Here is a 13,900-nt window from a genome sequence, read left to right as displayed (position 1 = left end):
TGGAAAAGCACACTTTTGCAACAGACATCAAGTACCGAGGAGCTGCGTGCTCGCAGGGGACCGTTTGCGAGCCTGACAGGCCGAGCGCTCAAACCACCACGGGAGCGGGCCCCTCCTTCGTGCACTCGCGGGGAGGTGAATAAATGAAAAAAATTCACCCCACTACTGCGCCCCCGACCCGGAAGTGCCCTGTCAGCTATAAAGGGGACGATTTTCACTTCTTTTCTCTCTTACGGCCATACTACCCTGAGAACGCCCGATCTCGTCCGATCTCGGAAGCTAAGCAGGGTCGGGCCTGGTTAGTACTTGGATGGGAGACCGCCTGGGAATACCAGGTGCTGTAAGCTTTTGCACCCACGTGAATACTCTTTCACGTTATTTCGCGCTTCCTTTTCTCCACTTTTTCACCTCAGCCTTAACTGGGAGAGCCACAACGTTGAACTGACATTTTTAAATCTCTTATTGATGTGTTGCACCTCCGCTGGAAAAGCACACTTTTGCAACAGACATCAAGTACCGAGGAGCTGCGTGCTCGCAGCGGACCGTATGCGAGCCTGACAGGCTGAGCGCTCAAACCACCACGGGAGCGGGCCCCTCCTTAGTGCACCCGCGAGGAGGTGAATAAATGAAAAAAATTCACCCCACTACTCCGCCCCCGACCCGGAAGTGCCCTGTCTGCTATAAAGGGGACAATTTTCACGTTTTCCCTCGCTTACGGCCATACTACCCTGAGAACGCCCGATCTCGTCCGATCTCGGAAGCTAAGCAGGGTCGGGCCTGGTTAGTACTTGGATGGGAGACAGCCTGGGAATACGAGGTGCTGTAAGCTTTTGCACCCACGTGAATACTCTTTCACGTTATTTCGCGCTTCCTTTTCTCCACTTTTTCACCTCAGCCTTAACTGGGAGAGCCACAACGTTGAACTGACATTTTTAAATCTCTTATTGATGTGTTGCACCTCCGCTGGAAAAGCACACTTTTGCAACAGACATCAAGTACCGAGGAGCTGCGTGCTCGCAGCGGACCGTATGCGAGCCTGACAGGCTGAGCGCTCAAACCACCACGGGAGCGGGCCCCTCCTTCGTGCACCCGCGAGGAGGTGAATAAATGAAAAAAATTCACCCCACTACTCCGCCCCCGACCCGGAAGTGCCCTGTCTGCTATAAAGGGGACAATTTTCACGTTTTCCCTCGCTTACGGCCATACTACCCTGAGAACGCCCGATCTCGTCCGATCTCGGAAGCTAAGCAGGGTCGGGCCTGGTTAGTACTTGGATGGGAGACCGCCTGGGAATACCAGGTGCTGTAAGCTTTTGCACCCACGTGAACACTCTTTCACGTTATTTCGCGCTACCTTTTCTCCACTTTTTTCACCTCAGCCTTAACTGGGGGACCCACAACGTTGAACTGATATTTTTAAATCTCTTATTGATGTGTTGCACCTCCACTGGAAAAGCAAAATTTTGCAACAGACATCAAGTACCGAGGAGCTGCGTGCTCGCAGCGGACCGTATGCGAGCCTGACAGGCTGAGCGCTCAAACCACCACGGGAGCGGGCCCCTCCTTCGTGCACTCGGGAGGAGGTGAATAAATGAAAAAAATTCACCCCACCACTCCGCCCCCGACCCGGAACTGCCTTGTCAGCTATAAAGGGGACAATTTTCACTTCTTTTCTCGCTTACGGCCATACTACCCTGAGAACGCCCGATCTCGTCCGATCTCGGAAGCTCAGCAGGGTCGGGCCTGTTTAGTACTTGGATGGGAGACCGCCTGGGAATACCAAGTGCTGTAAGCTTTTGCACCCACGTGAACACTCTTTCACGTTATTTCGCGCTACCTTTTCTCCACTTTTTTCACCTCAGCCTTAACTGGGGGACCCACAACGTTGAACTGATATTTTTAAATCTCTTATTGATGTGTTGCACCTCCGCTGGAAAAGCACACTTTTGCAACAGACATCAAGTACCGAGGAGCTGCGTGCTCGCAGCGGACCGTATGCGAGCCTGACAGGCTGAGCGCTCAAACCACCACGGGAGCGGGCCCCTCCTTCGTGCACTCGGGAGGAGGTGAATAAATGAAAAAAATTCACCCCACCACTCCACCCCCGACCCGGTAGTGCCCTGTCTGCTATAAAGGGGACAATTTTCACGTTTTCCCTCCCTTACGGCCATACTACCCTGAGAACGCCCGATCTCGTCCGATCTCGGAAGCTAAGCAGGGTCGGGCCTGGTTAGTACTTGGATGGGAGACCGCCTGGGAATACCAGGTGCTGTAAGCTTTTGCACCCAACTCCAATTCACAACACAAATCACTTCTCTTGCCTAAAATTTTGGCTTTCATTTGTCATTCAACTTTCACTTATCCTGTGTTTTGAAATCGTTTCCTTCAAGTTGATTTGACAGATCAACGTCTCTTTGGAATAAAATAATGTCCAACAGAGGGAGCCGTCTGCACGCTGCTCGGTCATGATAGCACTTGGACAAGAAGCAGCTTGGGATTTCCGCCTGCTGGATGCTTTTGCACCTCCACTGGAAAAGCAAAATTTTGCAACAGACATCAAGTACCGAGGAGCTGCGTGCTCGCAGCGGACCGTATGCGAGCCTGACAGGCTGAGCGCTCAAACCACCACGGGAGCGGGCCCCTCCTTCGTGCACTCGCGAGGAGGTGAATAAATGAAAAAAAATCACCCCACTACTCCGCCCCCGACCCGGAAGTGCCCTGTCAGCTATAAAAGGGACAATTTTCACTTTTTTTTCTCGCTTACGGCCATACTACCCTGAGAACGCCCGATCTCGTCCGATCTCGGAAGCTAAGCAGGGTCGGGCCTGGTTAGTACTTGGATGGGAGACCGCCTGGGAATACCAGGTGCTGTAAGCTTTTGCACCCACGTGAACACTCTTTCACGTTATTTCGCGCTACCTTTTCTCCACTTTTTTCACCTCAGCCTTAACTGGGGGACCCACAACGTTGAACTGATATTTTTAAATCTCTTATTGATGTGTTGCACCTCCGCTGGAAAAGCACACTTTTGCAACAGACATCAAGTACCGAGGAGCTGCGTGCTCGCAGCGGGCCGTATGCGAGCCTGACAGGCTGAGCGCTCAAACCACCACGGGAGCGGGCCCCTCCTTCGTGCACTCGCGAGGAGGTGAATAAATGAAAAAAATTGACCCCACTACTGCGCCCCCGACCCGGAAGTGCCCTGTCAGCTATAAAGGGGACAATTTTCACCTCTCTTCTCGCTTACGGCCATACTACCCTGAGAACGCCCGATCTCGTCCGATCTCGGAAGCTAAGCAGGGTCGGGCCTGGTTAGTACTTGGATGGGAGACCGCCTGGGAATACCAGGTGCTGTAAGCTTTTGCACCCACCTCCAATTCACAACACAAATCACTGCTCTTGCCTAAAATTTTGGCTTTCATTTGTCATTCAACTTTCACTTATCCTGTGTTTTGAAATCGTTTCCTTCAAGTTGATTTGACAGATCAACGTCTCTTTGGAATAAAATAATGTCCAACAGAGGGAGCCGTCTGCACGCTGCTCGGTCATGATAGCACTTGGACAAGAAGCAGCTTGGGATTTCCGCCTGCTGCATGCTTTTGCACCTCCACTGGAAAAGCAAATTTTTGCAACAGACATCAAGTACCGAGGAGCTGCGTGCTCACAGCGGACCGTATGCGAGCCTGACAGGCTGAGCGCTCAAACCACCACGGGAGCGGGCCCCTCCTTCGTGCACCCGCGAGGAGGTGAATAAATAAAAAAAAAAATTCACCCCACTACTCCGCCCCCGACCCGGAAGTGCCCTGTCAGCTATAAAGGGGACAATTTTAACTTCTTTTCTCGCTTACGGCCATACTACCCTGAGAACGCCCGATCTCGTCCGATCTCGGAAGCTAAGCAGGGTCGGGCCTGGTTAGTACTTGGATGGGAGACCGCCTGGGAATACCAGGTGCTGTAGGCTTTTGCACCCACGTGAACACTCTTTCACGTTATTTCGCGCTACCTTTTCTCCACTTTTTCACCTCAGCCTTAACTGGGAGAGACACAACGTTGAACTGACATTTTTAAATCTCTTATTGATGTGTTGCACCTCCACTGGAAAAGCAAAATTTTGCATTAGACATCAAGTACCGAGGAGCTGCGTGCTCGCAGCGGACCGTATGCGAGCCTGACAGGCTGAGCGCTCAAACCACCACGGGAGCGGGCCCCTCCTTCGTGCACTCGCGAGGAGGTGAATAAATGAAAAAAAATCACCCCACTACTCCGCCCCCGACCCGGAAGTTCCCTGTCAGCTATAAAGGGGACAATTTTCACTTCTTTTCTCGCTTACGGCCATACTACCCTGAGAACGCCCGATCTCGTCCGATCTCGGAAGCTAAGCAGGGTCGGGCCTGGTTAGTACTTGGATGGGAGACCGCCTGGGAATACCAGGTGCTGTAAGCTTTTGCATCCAATTCACAACACAAATCACTGCTCTTGCCTAAAATTTTGGCTTTCATTTGTCATTCAACTTTCACTTATCCTGTGTTTTGAAATCGTTTCCTTCAAGTTGATTTGACAGATCAACGTCTCTTTGGAATAAAATAATGTCCAACAGAGGGAGCCGTCTGCACGGGGCTCGGTCATGATAGCACTTGGACAAGAAGCAGCTTGGGATTTCCGCCTGCTGGATGCTTTTGCACCTCCACTGGAAAAGCAAATTTTTGCAACAGACATCAAGTACCGAGGAGCTGCGTGCTCGCAGCGGACCGTATGCGAGCCTGACAGGCTGAGCGCTCAAACCACCACGGGAGCGGGCCCCTCCTTCGTGCACCCGCGAGGAGGTGAATAAATAAAAAAAAAATTCACCCCACTACTCCGCCCTCGACCCGGAAGTGCCCTGTCAGCTATAAAGGGGACAATTTTAACTTCTTTTCTCGCTTACGGCCATACTACCCTGAGAAAGCCCGATCTCGTCCGATCTCGGAAGCTAAGTGTAACCCAGCCTTGATAAGGCTGTTATTTTATTGTTTGTTCTGGAGGGTGATATTTGTTTGTGATACTGCTGTTTCCGAGGGACAATGAACGCACCGCACCGCAGCGCTCGGAGCGAGGACCCGTTAGCGAGAGAGACAGAAACATTCTCGCACTTTTCCCAGGCGGGTCGAAACGAAAGAACGATAAATGAAAACTAGTCCTTGAACCTCTACCTGTACAAGATAGTAAGTTAAATCCTGTGGCAATCTTTCTTTTTTTTCTTCTCAAGGCAAGAGAAGGGTTTAGAAGCGATAACGTTCCTGGCTGTTTTTTTTTTGGGACTCATAGACCATCAGAAGATTGGACTACGTAGTCTGGAGATTGGATGCCACGTGGGACGTTGGTGAAGGACATCTTGGACTTCAAAGCCACCCGTCCGCTGGAGGGTGGTAGGACAGTTGAAAGGATTTCCCTCTTTTTTTTGTTGAATCTGAGATCTCAGTCGTTTTTTTATGGGTCAGATCTGATACCCAAAAAACAATTGATAAGAACTGATAACAATTTAACTTACTGTATGTTTTTTTTTCATTTCATCTTTATGCATTCTGGTTCAGTTTCCCATCTACTCCTATTGTAAATATTCACCCAATATATTTTTTTATAAAAACCTCAGTCAGTGTGTCTTCTTCCTGTTGGAGGTTTCCCCTTGACTCTAACTAGAGTCTGCTGTTGCCAATCTCGCTGTGACCTTAAGTAGTGCACCCTAACTCAAATAGATTTGATAGATTGACACACTTCCCCTTGACTGACAACTTAATAGAAGGGTGCCACTAGTAGCTGCACCTAGGGTGGCTACACTATTTGGCGAGCCAGCCAGGAGATTGGCATAGCAGCTTAGTTACCTCCAACGCAACCCCAAAGACACAGGTGACAGGTTAGTCTATTTGATTTTCTTTGCAAAGAAAAAAATGGATCTTTGTGAACGATTTGGAATTGATGGTCAGAAAACCTTGTTTGTTACAGGGGTTGAACAAATTTGCACCGATGATAACATTTCTGATGTGTTTGTGATAAATGGCAAAATAGCTCAGGTCATTCGAGTTCCTGATGAGTTACATCAGCCTAAAGGCAGAACTCTTGTTGTCTATGAATCAGAACAGGCTATTCTGAAAATTGATCCATTGACTTTAGGGGGACTTGTAAGCCCTGTCGATCCAAGTTCAGTTTGGACTTCTAAAACTGTTAGAGACATCACTCAAGGCGAGATGGGCAAAGAAGTGGCCCGTCGATACCTTAGGGAACTTGAGTCTATGGGGAGTAGTGGGAAGGTTGGCTTCCTTAGCTTTCTTCAAAGTGAATCACAGACAGACCCCACACCAAAGATTGCAACACAATCGAATGACGACCAGAATGTTGACACTGCCACTCACTATTCCGATCGAAGTGAACCAATGGAACCCAGTAGCGCTTTTAGCCCTAGGAATGTCCGCATAGATGAGAGCCTTTACAACCCTCCTCATGTTCAGAAGGTAGTAGTTGAGCACATTGTACGTAGTGAGCCAACTCACACATCACACACGAGAATACGCACTTTCTCAGGTCGAAGTCCTAGGCCCAACGGTGAAGTGGATTATGAGACATGGCGCAGCCAAGTCGATCTCTTACTCAGTGACTCTTCTTTGACTGATGCACACAAGGTGAGGAGGATCCTTGAGAGCTTGCTCAGCCCTGCTTCTGAAATTGTAAAGCCCCTTGGTGTCACTGCGTCACCAAACACTTATGTCAGCCAAGTTTGATCGTATGAAGAAACATTTGGGTACAACAAAGGCTGCTGCACATGCCCACTCTGCATTTGGCATTCCAGTCTTTGACCAAGTACCGCTTGTAGGCCCCACTTCATCAGATAACGAAACTGTGAAACTTGATTTGAAAATCAATGAACTCATGAGACAAGTCGATAAGTTGAGCAAAAAAGAGAGAGACACCACCCTACTGACAAACACCGCTGTATCCCCACAACCCATTGAGCAACCCCCAAATGAAACTGCTAAACTTGAAAATCAAATTGCTGAATTGACCAGACAAGTTCAAATACTTGTCCAGAACCAGAAGGTTACATGCAAATCCGAACCCCCCAATCCGAAGGAGTTCTCGGCTGTAAATATGAGACAAACACAGGCCTCTACAAGAATCCCTGGAATGCCTCGTGCATGGTTTTGTTTCAAGTGTGGGGAAGGAAATCATATAGCAGTCCATTGCACGAATGAGCCAAATCCCACGCTTGTCAAGAAAAGGAATGCAGAGTTAAAGAAGAAACAAGCAGACTTTGCTGCAAGACAAACTACAGCTCCTTTTCCTTTAAACTAGTGACAGCTCCTGCGGTGGGACGTCCAGGAGTTGAAACCCTTGATTCTCTGAGTCCCAAATCCCTGGGCATTGAATGCCAAACCCAACCTGTTGACATTTTTAACCCTCAATTGATGTTACCCCAAGGTCTTATAGGGCCACGCTGTGCAGCCTCTGTACTTGTTGAAGGTACGCCATGCGAATCCATAATAGATTCCGGTTCACAAGTGACGACAATTTCTGAAACTTTTCACAAAGAGCACCTTTCCCATCTTCTCATCCAACCCATCCACACTATTCTTGAGATTGAAGGAGCTGGAGGACAAAATGTCCCATACTTAGGCTACATTCAAACGAACATTTCGTTTCCACAGCACATAGCGGGAAAAGAGCAGCAATTGGTCGTACTCGCACTTGTGGTTCCTGAATGCCACTTCAACAGTAGAATCCCACTACTGATTGGGACAAACGTGCTTTTGCGACTCCATGAGCAATTAGTGGAGCAAAATGGGCCCAAGTTTATTCAGATCTTACCTTCTAAACAGTTTGCAATGATCCTCCAACATGTTGCCCAGGCACAGAGAAGTGATACTCATTCCTACCCTGTCATGCTGCATAGTAAGAAGCCAATCACAATCCTTGCAAACCAAAAATTGTGCCTTATGGGGATTGTGAGATTAGGACGGAAGAACCAGAACACAAGATTTGTGCTTGAACAGCATGACCAGTACAGATTACCAGGAGGACTGCTAATCGAATCGACTTTAGTGGACATCCCCTTTAGGGCCAGTACCAAAGTACCGGTCATAGTGCATAATGTGAGCGAACATAGTGTGACATTACGGCCAACTAGTGTCGTGGCTCAAGCTTGTGCAGCCCAGCTGGTTTCCCCTTTAGAATCTGTGCAAGCTCAGTTTTCCCCAAGTCAACCGGAACAGGAAACCAATAGACCCCCATTCAGTCTTGATGAGTCTCCCATCCCATGTGAATGGAAAGAGCGCATCCAGAAAAAGCTACAATCTATTTCTGAAGTTTTTGCCCTTGATGAAATGTCGTATGGCCACACCACTGCTGTAAAACATCAGATCCGGTTACATGATGAGACACCTTTCAAAGAAAGACCAAGACCTATCCACCCAAGTGACAGAGAAGCAGTGAAGCAGCATCTCAGACAGTTACTCGATGCTGGAATAATTCGTGAGTCTCAAAGCCCTTTCGCTTCACCCATTGTCTTAGTTAAGAAAAAGAATGGCTCAATTCGCCTATGCATAGACTATCGCAAGCTAAATATGAGGACCATTAGAGATGCATACGCCCTACCGAATATTGAAGAGACCTTTGCAGCTCTCAGTGGAGCAAAGTGGTTCTCTGTCATGGACCTTAAGTCTGGCTATTATCAAGTCGAAGTAGCCGAAGAGGACAAGCCTAAGACGGCTTTCGTGTGCCCCCTTGGCTTCTATGAGTTTAACAGGATGCCACAAGGCGTCACAAATGCTCCAGGCACTTTCCAACGCCTCATGGAGAAGTGTGTTGGTGACCTCCACCTCAACGAAGTGCTTGTTTTTCTGGACGATCTAATTGTGTTCTCAGACACATTAGAGGAGCACGAAAACAGGTTAATGAAGGTGTTGTCACGTCTCAGAGACTATGGACTCAAGTTGTCCCCAGAAAAGTGCCAACTCTTTCGAGATTCAGTGAAATACTTAGGACATGTTGTGGATGCACGTGGAGTTCATACCGATCCTGACAAAATCTCAGCTTTGAAAACCTGGCCACGTCCATCTACTTTCAAAGAATTGAAGGTTTTTCTAGGCTTCGCTGGATACTATCGCCGTTTTGTTGAAGGATACTCCAAGATAACTAAACCCCTTAACCGCCTCACTGCAAACTATCATCCACCAAAGAAACGAGGAAAGATTTACAAACGAGAGCCATCCCAGTTGTCCCGTCGTCCCAATCACTCACTTGCTGACCTCTGGACTCCAGAGTGTGAGACAGCTTTTCATTCGATCATTGAGAAACTTACCTCAGCACCTATTCTCGCTTTTGCAGACCCACAACTTCCATACATACTACACACTGACGCTTGTCAGGATGGTTTGGGAGCTGTGCTGTATCAACAGCAGGGAGGGAAGCTTCGAGCAGTTGCTTATGCTAGTCGGGGGCTTTCCAAAAGTGAACAAAATTATCCCACACATAAACTTGAATTCTTGGCCCTCAAGTGGGCCGTATGCGACAAGTTTAATGATTACCTGTATGGTTCCTCTTTTGTTGTCCTGACTGATAATAATCCCCTAACATATGTCTTGACAAGTGCCAAACTGGATGCAGCTGGACATAGATGGTTGGCTGCCTTGTCTACGTATCATTTCACCATTAAGTACCGGGCAGGTCAAGCAAACAAAGATGCTGATGGCTTGTCCCGGCGGCCACAAGAGCCACCTCATGAAGATGAGGCCCTTTGCAAGGAGAGAACTCGAATTAATGACATGAAAGAACGCCTCATTGAGGCATCCAACCAAGTAGACCATGGAACTTTCACTGCATTGTGTCAGCGCCATTCTGTTCCATTTCCATCAGAACCGGTTGTTGTTGTGGAGTCCCTAGCTATTGACCCTTCAGCAGTTCCTGAAGCCTATGGGGAAGACGTCTTGCCCTCAATGACAGATGCCGATTGGCGCACAGAACAAGGAGCTGACCCTTCTATTGCTCGCGTCATTACCTTGTTAGAAGGAGGTGTGAAACCTGGACCCAAGGAAATGAAGCGTGAATCTACTGATGTTAAAGCCATGCTAAACCAATGGAACAAACTGGAGCTCAGTAATGGAGTGTTATATCGCAAGTGTAAAGACAAAGATTCACCTGTCTACCAGTTGGTATTACCTCATCAGTACCGTGAAAGAGCCTTGCGAGGTGTACATGATGAGATTGGTCACCTTGGCTTTGACCGTGCCCTACATCTTGCACGAGCTAGGTTTTACTGGCCAAAAATGGCAATGTCCATTGAAGACAAATGCAAAAGATGTCCCCGATGTGTCATGAGGAAGGGGATTCCCCAGAGGGCTGCTCCACTGGAGAACATCCATGCAACTTATCCCCTTGAATTAGTGTGTATGGATTACTTGTCCATTGAGCCAGACAGTCGAGACACAAGAAATGTGTTAGTATTGACGGATCATTTTACGAAATTTGCCATAGCAGTGCCTACGAGAGACCAGAGAGCTAAGACGGTAGCTAAAGCTCTTTGGGATAATTTGATCATTCCATATGGCTTCCCTTGTCGCCTGCTCAGTGATCAAGGCAGAGACTTCGAATCTAAGTTAGTCAAGGAGCTTTGTGAGTTCGTCGGGGTAAAAAAGATTCGTACCACTCCATATCATCCCCGGGCAAACCCAGTAGAACGCTATAATCGGACCCTGCTCGACATGTTGGGCACATTAGAGGAAAAGGACAAATCCCATTGGCGAGACTTTGTGAAGCCCTTGACACATGCCTACAATTGTACAAAAAATGGCACAACAGGTTATTCCCCATATGAACTAATGTTCGGCAGGCAGCCTCGATTGCCCATTGATCTTGTCCTTGGTACTTACCCCGGTAAAAGTGGCCCCAAATCACATGCAGATTATGTCAGAACTCTTCGTGACAACCTCCAGGAGAGCTACGCTCTTGCTTCCGAACACTCGAAGAAGATGGGTGAGAAGAATAAAACACGGTTTGACAAAAAGGTAAGGGCTGCTGAGCTCTATGTCGGTGACAGAGTCCTGGTAAGGAATGTTAACATCAGAGGAAAACACAAACTTGCAGACCGTTGGGAACGAACCATTCACACAGTTGTAAGACGCATCAGAGACAGTCCTGTTTATGTTGTTAAACCAGAAACCGGAGATGGCCCTCACCGCACTTTACACAGGGATTTACTTCTCCCTTGTGGGTTCTTACCTGTTGTGGACCAAAGTGAATCAGATCCTCAAGGAGGAAATTTGAGAAAGATTTGGACACGAAGCAAAAGAAGCAAGATGAAAACCATCGACGGTGATGCTGAAGCAGTGTACAGTGACATAGAAGAGAGTGATGAAGAGGACACTTATATTGGCTCGTGGGAGCCACAGATAATCACGAAGGGCCCCTATGTCCAAACTGAAAAGTTTCCCCCAAAATCTCAAGCTCCTACACATATTCAACCCAGAGCGTCACCTTCTGATATTGCAGTGCCAGACAGATCGACACTTGACTTTGAAAAATTTGACAAGGCCTCACAACATGAGATTCCTGGTTTGGGTAGTGGTGAGTTATCATCCACAGACGCTAGATGTCCAGACCAGGTTGAAGTTGATATCCAAAAACCTCACATGACAAACACCCCGACTGACAGGGTTTCCATTCCATCAGACTCTAGACCTATTGCTGAGGCTATCGAACTTGATGATGTTGACGTAGAGACGGTAGGCTTGCGACGCTCTGGTAGAGAAAGACGTCGACCTAAAAAGTTTACCTATGATGAGTTGGGAGAGCCACTGAGCTTAGCCATTAATTCTTTTATACAAGCTTTATGTGTTGCGTTCTCGAAGGCTGCAGCATTGCCTTCATAATGTCCAGGATGGGTAACGGGGCATGAAGGGACTCATGCCGTTTAGAGGGGGAGAGTGTAACCCAGCCTTGATAAGGCTGTTATTTTATTGTTTGTTCTGGAGGGTGATATTTGTTTGTGATACTGCTGTTTCCGAGGGACAATGAACGCACCGCACCGCAGCGCTCGGAGCGAGGACCCGTTAGCGAGAGAGACAGAAACATTCTCGCACTTTTCCCAGGCGGGTCGAAACGAAAGAACGATAAATGAAAACTAGTCCTTGAACCTCTACCTGTACAAGATAGTAAGTTAAATCCTGTGGCAATCTTTCTTTTTTTTCTTCTCAAGGCAAGAGAAGGGTTTAGAAGCGATAACGTTCCTGGCTGTTTTTTTTTTGGGACTCATAGACCATCAGAAGATTGGACTACGTAGTCTGGAGATTGGATGCCACGTGGGACGTTGGTGAAGGACATCTTGGACTTCAAAGCCACCCGTCCGCTGGAGGGTGGTAGGACAGTTGAAAGGATTTCCCTCTTTTTTTTGTTGAATCTGAGATCTCAGTCGTTTTTTTATGGGTCAGATCTGATACCCAAAAAACAATTGATAAGAACTGATAACAATTTAACTTACTGTATGTTTTTTTTTCATTTCATCTTTATGCATTCTGGTTCAGTTTCCCATCTACTCCTATTGTAAATATTCACCCAATATATTTTTTTATAAAAACCTCAGTCAGTGTGTCTTCTTCCTGTTGGAGGTTTCCCCTTGACTCTAACTAGAGTCTGCTGTTGCCAATCTCGCTGTGACCTTAAGTAGTGCACCCTAACTCAAATAGATTTGATAGATTGACACACTTCCCCTTGACTGACAACTTAATAGAAGGGTGCCACTAGTAGCTGCACCTAGGGTGGCTACACTATTTGGCGAGCCAGCCAGGAGATTGGCATAGCAGCTTAGTTACCTCCAACGCAACCCCAAAGACACAGGTGACAGGTTAGTCTATTTGATTTTCTTTGCAAAGAAAAAAATGGATCTTTGTGAACGATTTGGAATTGATGGTCAGAAAACCTTGTTTGTTACAGGGGTTGAACAAATTTGCACCGATGATAACATTTCTGATGTGTTTGTGATAAATGGCAAAATAGCTCAGGTCATTCGAGTTCCTGATGAGTTACATCAGCCTAAAGGCAGAACTCTTGTTGTCTATGAATCAGAACAGGCTATTCTGAAAATTGATCCATTGACTTTAGGGGGACTTGTAAGCCCTGTCGATCCAAGTTCAGTTTGGACTTCTAAAACTGTTAGAGACATCACTCAAGGCGAGATGGGCAAAGAAGTGGCCCGTCGATACCTTAGGGAACTTGAGTCTATGGGGAGTAGTGGGAAGGTTGGCTTCCTTAGCTTTCTTCAAAGTGAATCACAGACAGACCCCACACCAAAGATTGCAACACAATCGAATGACGACCAGAATGTTGACACTGCCACTCACTATTCCGATCGAAGTGAACCAATGGAACCCAGTAGCGCTTTTAGCCCTAGGAATGTCCGCATAGATGAGAGCCTTTACAACCCTCCTCATGTTCAGAAGGTAGTAGTTGAGCACATTGTACGTAGTGAGCCAACTCACACATCACACACGAGAATACGCACTTTCTCAGGTCGAAGTCCTAGGCCCAACGGTGAAGTGGATTATGAGACATGGCGCAGCCAAGTCGATCTCTTACTCAGTGACTCTTCTTTGACTGATGCACACAAGGTGAGGAGGATCCTTGAGAGCTTGCTCAGCCCTGCTTCTGAAATTGTAAAGCCCCTTGGTGTCACTGCGTCACCAAACACTTATGTCGATCAGCTAGAATCTGCTTTCGGTGTTGTCGAGGATGGAGAAGAACTCTTCACTTCCTTTCTTTGCTCGAACCAAAACAGCGGAGAAAAATCCTCTGCTTTCTTGAGCCGCCTCCACAGTCTTCTCACCAGAGTAATTTTTAGAGGGGGAGCAGCTGCTACGAATGCAGATGGGCTGCTCCTTAAA

At 47.6% G+C, this 13,900-nt stretch overlaps 9 non-coding genes across 9 annotated transcripts; all 9 read left to right on the top strand.

The window, feature by feature from the left end:
- The first annotated feature begins 228 nt into the window (after positions 1–228).
- On the top strand, positions 229–347 carry LOC147188282 (5S ribosomal RNA). Its single transcript, XR_015097962.1, has one exon. It is a non-coding gene; the product is annotated as a 5S ribosomal RNA (ribosomal RNA).
- Positions 348–710: 363 nt separating this feature from the next.
- On the top strand, positions 711–829 carry LOC147188281 (5S ribosomal RNA). Its single transcript, XR_015098469.1, has one exon. It is a non-coding gene; the product is annotated as a 5S ribosomal RNA (ribosomal RNA).
- Positions 830–1,192: 363 nt separating this feature from the next.
- On the top strand, positions 1,193–1,311 carry LOC147188280 (5S ribosomal RNA). The gene has a single exon (XR_015098491.1). It is a non-coding gene; the product is annotated as a 5S ribosomal RNA (ribosomal RNA).
- Positions 1,312–1,675: 364 nt separating this feature from the next.
- LOC147188279 (5S ribosomal RNA) lies at positions 1,676–1,794 on the top strand. Its single transcript, XR_015098487.1, has one exon. It is a non-coding gene; the product is annotated as a 5S ribosomal RNA (ribosomal RNA).
- A 364-nt stretch (positions 1,795–2,158) lies between these two features.
- Positions 2,159–2,277, top strand: LOC147188278 (5S ribosomal RNA). Its single transcript, XR_015098049.1, has one exon. It is a non-coding gene; the product is annotated as a 5S ribosomal RNA (ribosomal RNA).
- Positions 2,278–2,757: 480 nt separating this feature from the next.
- LOC147188277 (5S ribosomal RNA) lies at positions 2,758–2,876 on the top strand. Its single transcript, XR_015098490.1, has one exon. It is a non-coding gene; the product is annotated as a 5S ribosomal RNA (ribosomal RNA).
- Positions 2,877–3,240: 364 nt separating this feature from the next.
- Positions 3,241–3,359, top strand: LOC147188276 (5S ribosomal RNA). Its single transcript, XR_015098489.1, has one exon. It is a non-coding gene; the product is annotated as a 5S ribosomal RNA (ribosomal RNA).
- Positions 3,360–3,841: 482 nt separating this feature from the next.
- Positions 3,842–3,960, top strand: LOC147188275 (5S ribosomal RNA). Its single transcript, XR_015097895.1, has one exon. It is a non-coding gene; the product is annotated as a 5S ribosomal RNA (ribosomal RNA).
- Positions 3,961–4,323: 363 nt separating this feature from the next.
- LOC147188274 (5S ribosomal RNA) lies at positions 4,324–4,442 on the top strand. The gene has a single exon (XR_015098488.1). It is a non-coding gene; the product is annotated as a 5S ribosomal RNA (ribosomal RNA).
- Positions 4,443–13,900: the final 9,458 nt, after the last annotated feature.

Source organism: Hippocampus guttulatus, chromosome 20, assembly GCF_054856545.1.
Source record: "Hippocampus guttulatus isolate MCC_2025c chromosome 20, RoL_Hgut_1.0, whole genome shotgun sequence".
NCBI lineage: Eukaryota > Metazoa > Chordata > Actinopteri > Syngnathiformes > Syngnathidae > Hippocampus > Hippocampus guttulatus.
The sequence above is the reverse complement of the archived record's forward strand: the minus strand, read 5'-3'. Positions and strand labels throughout refer to the sequence as shown.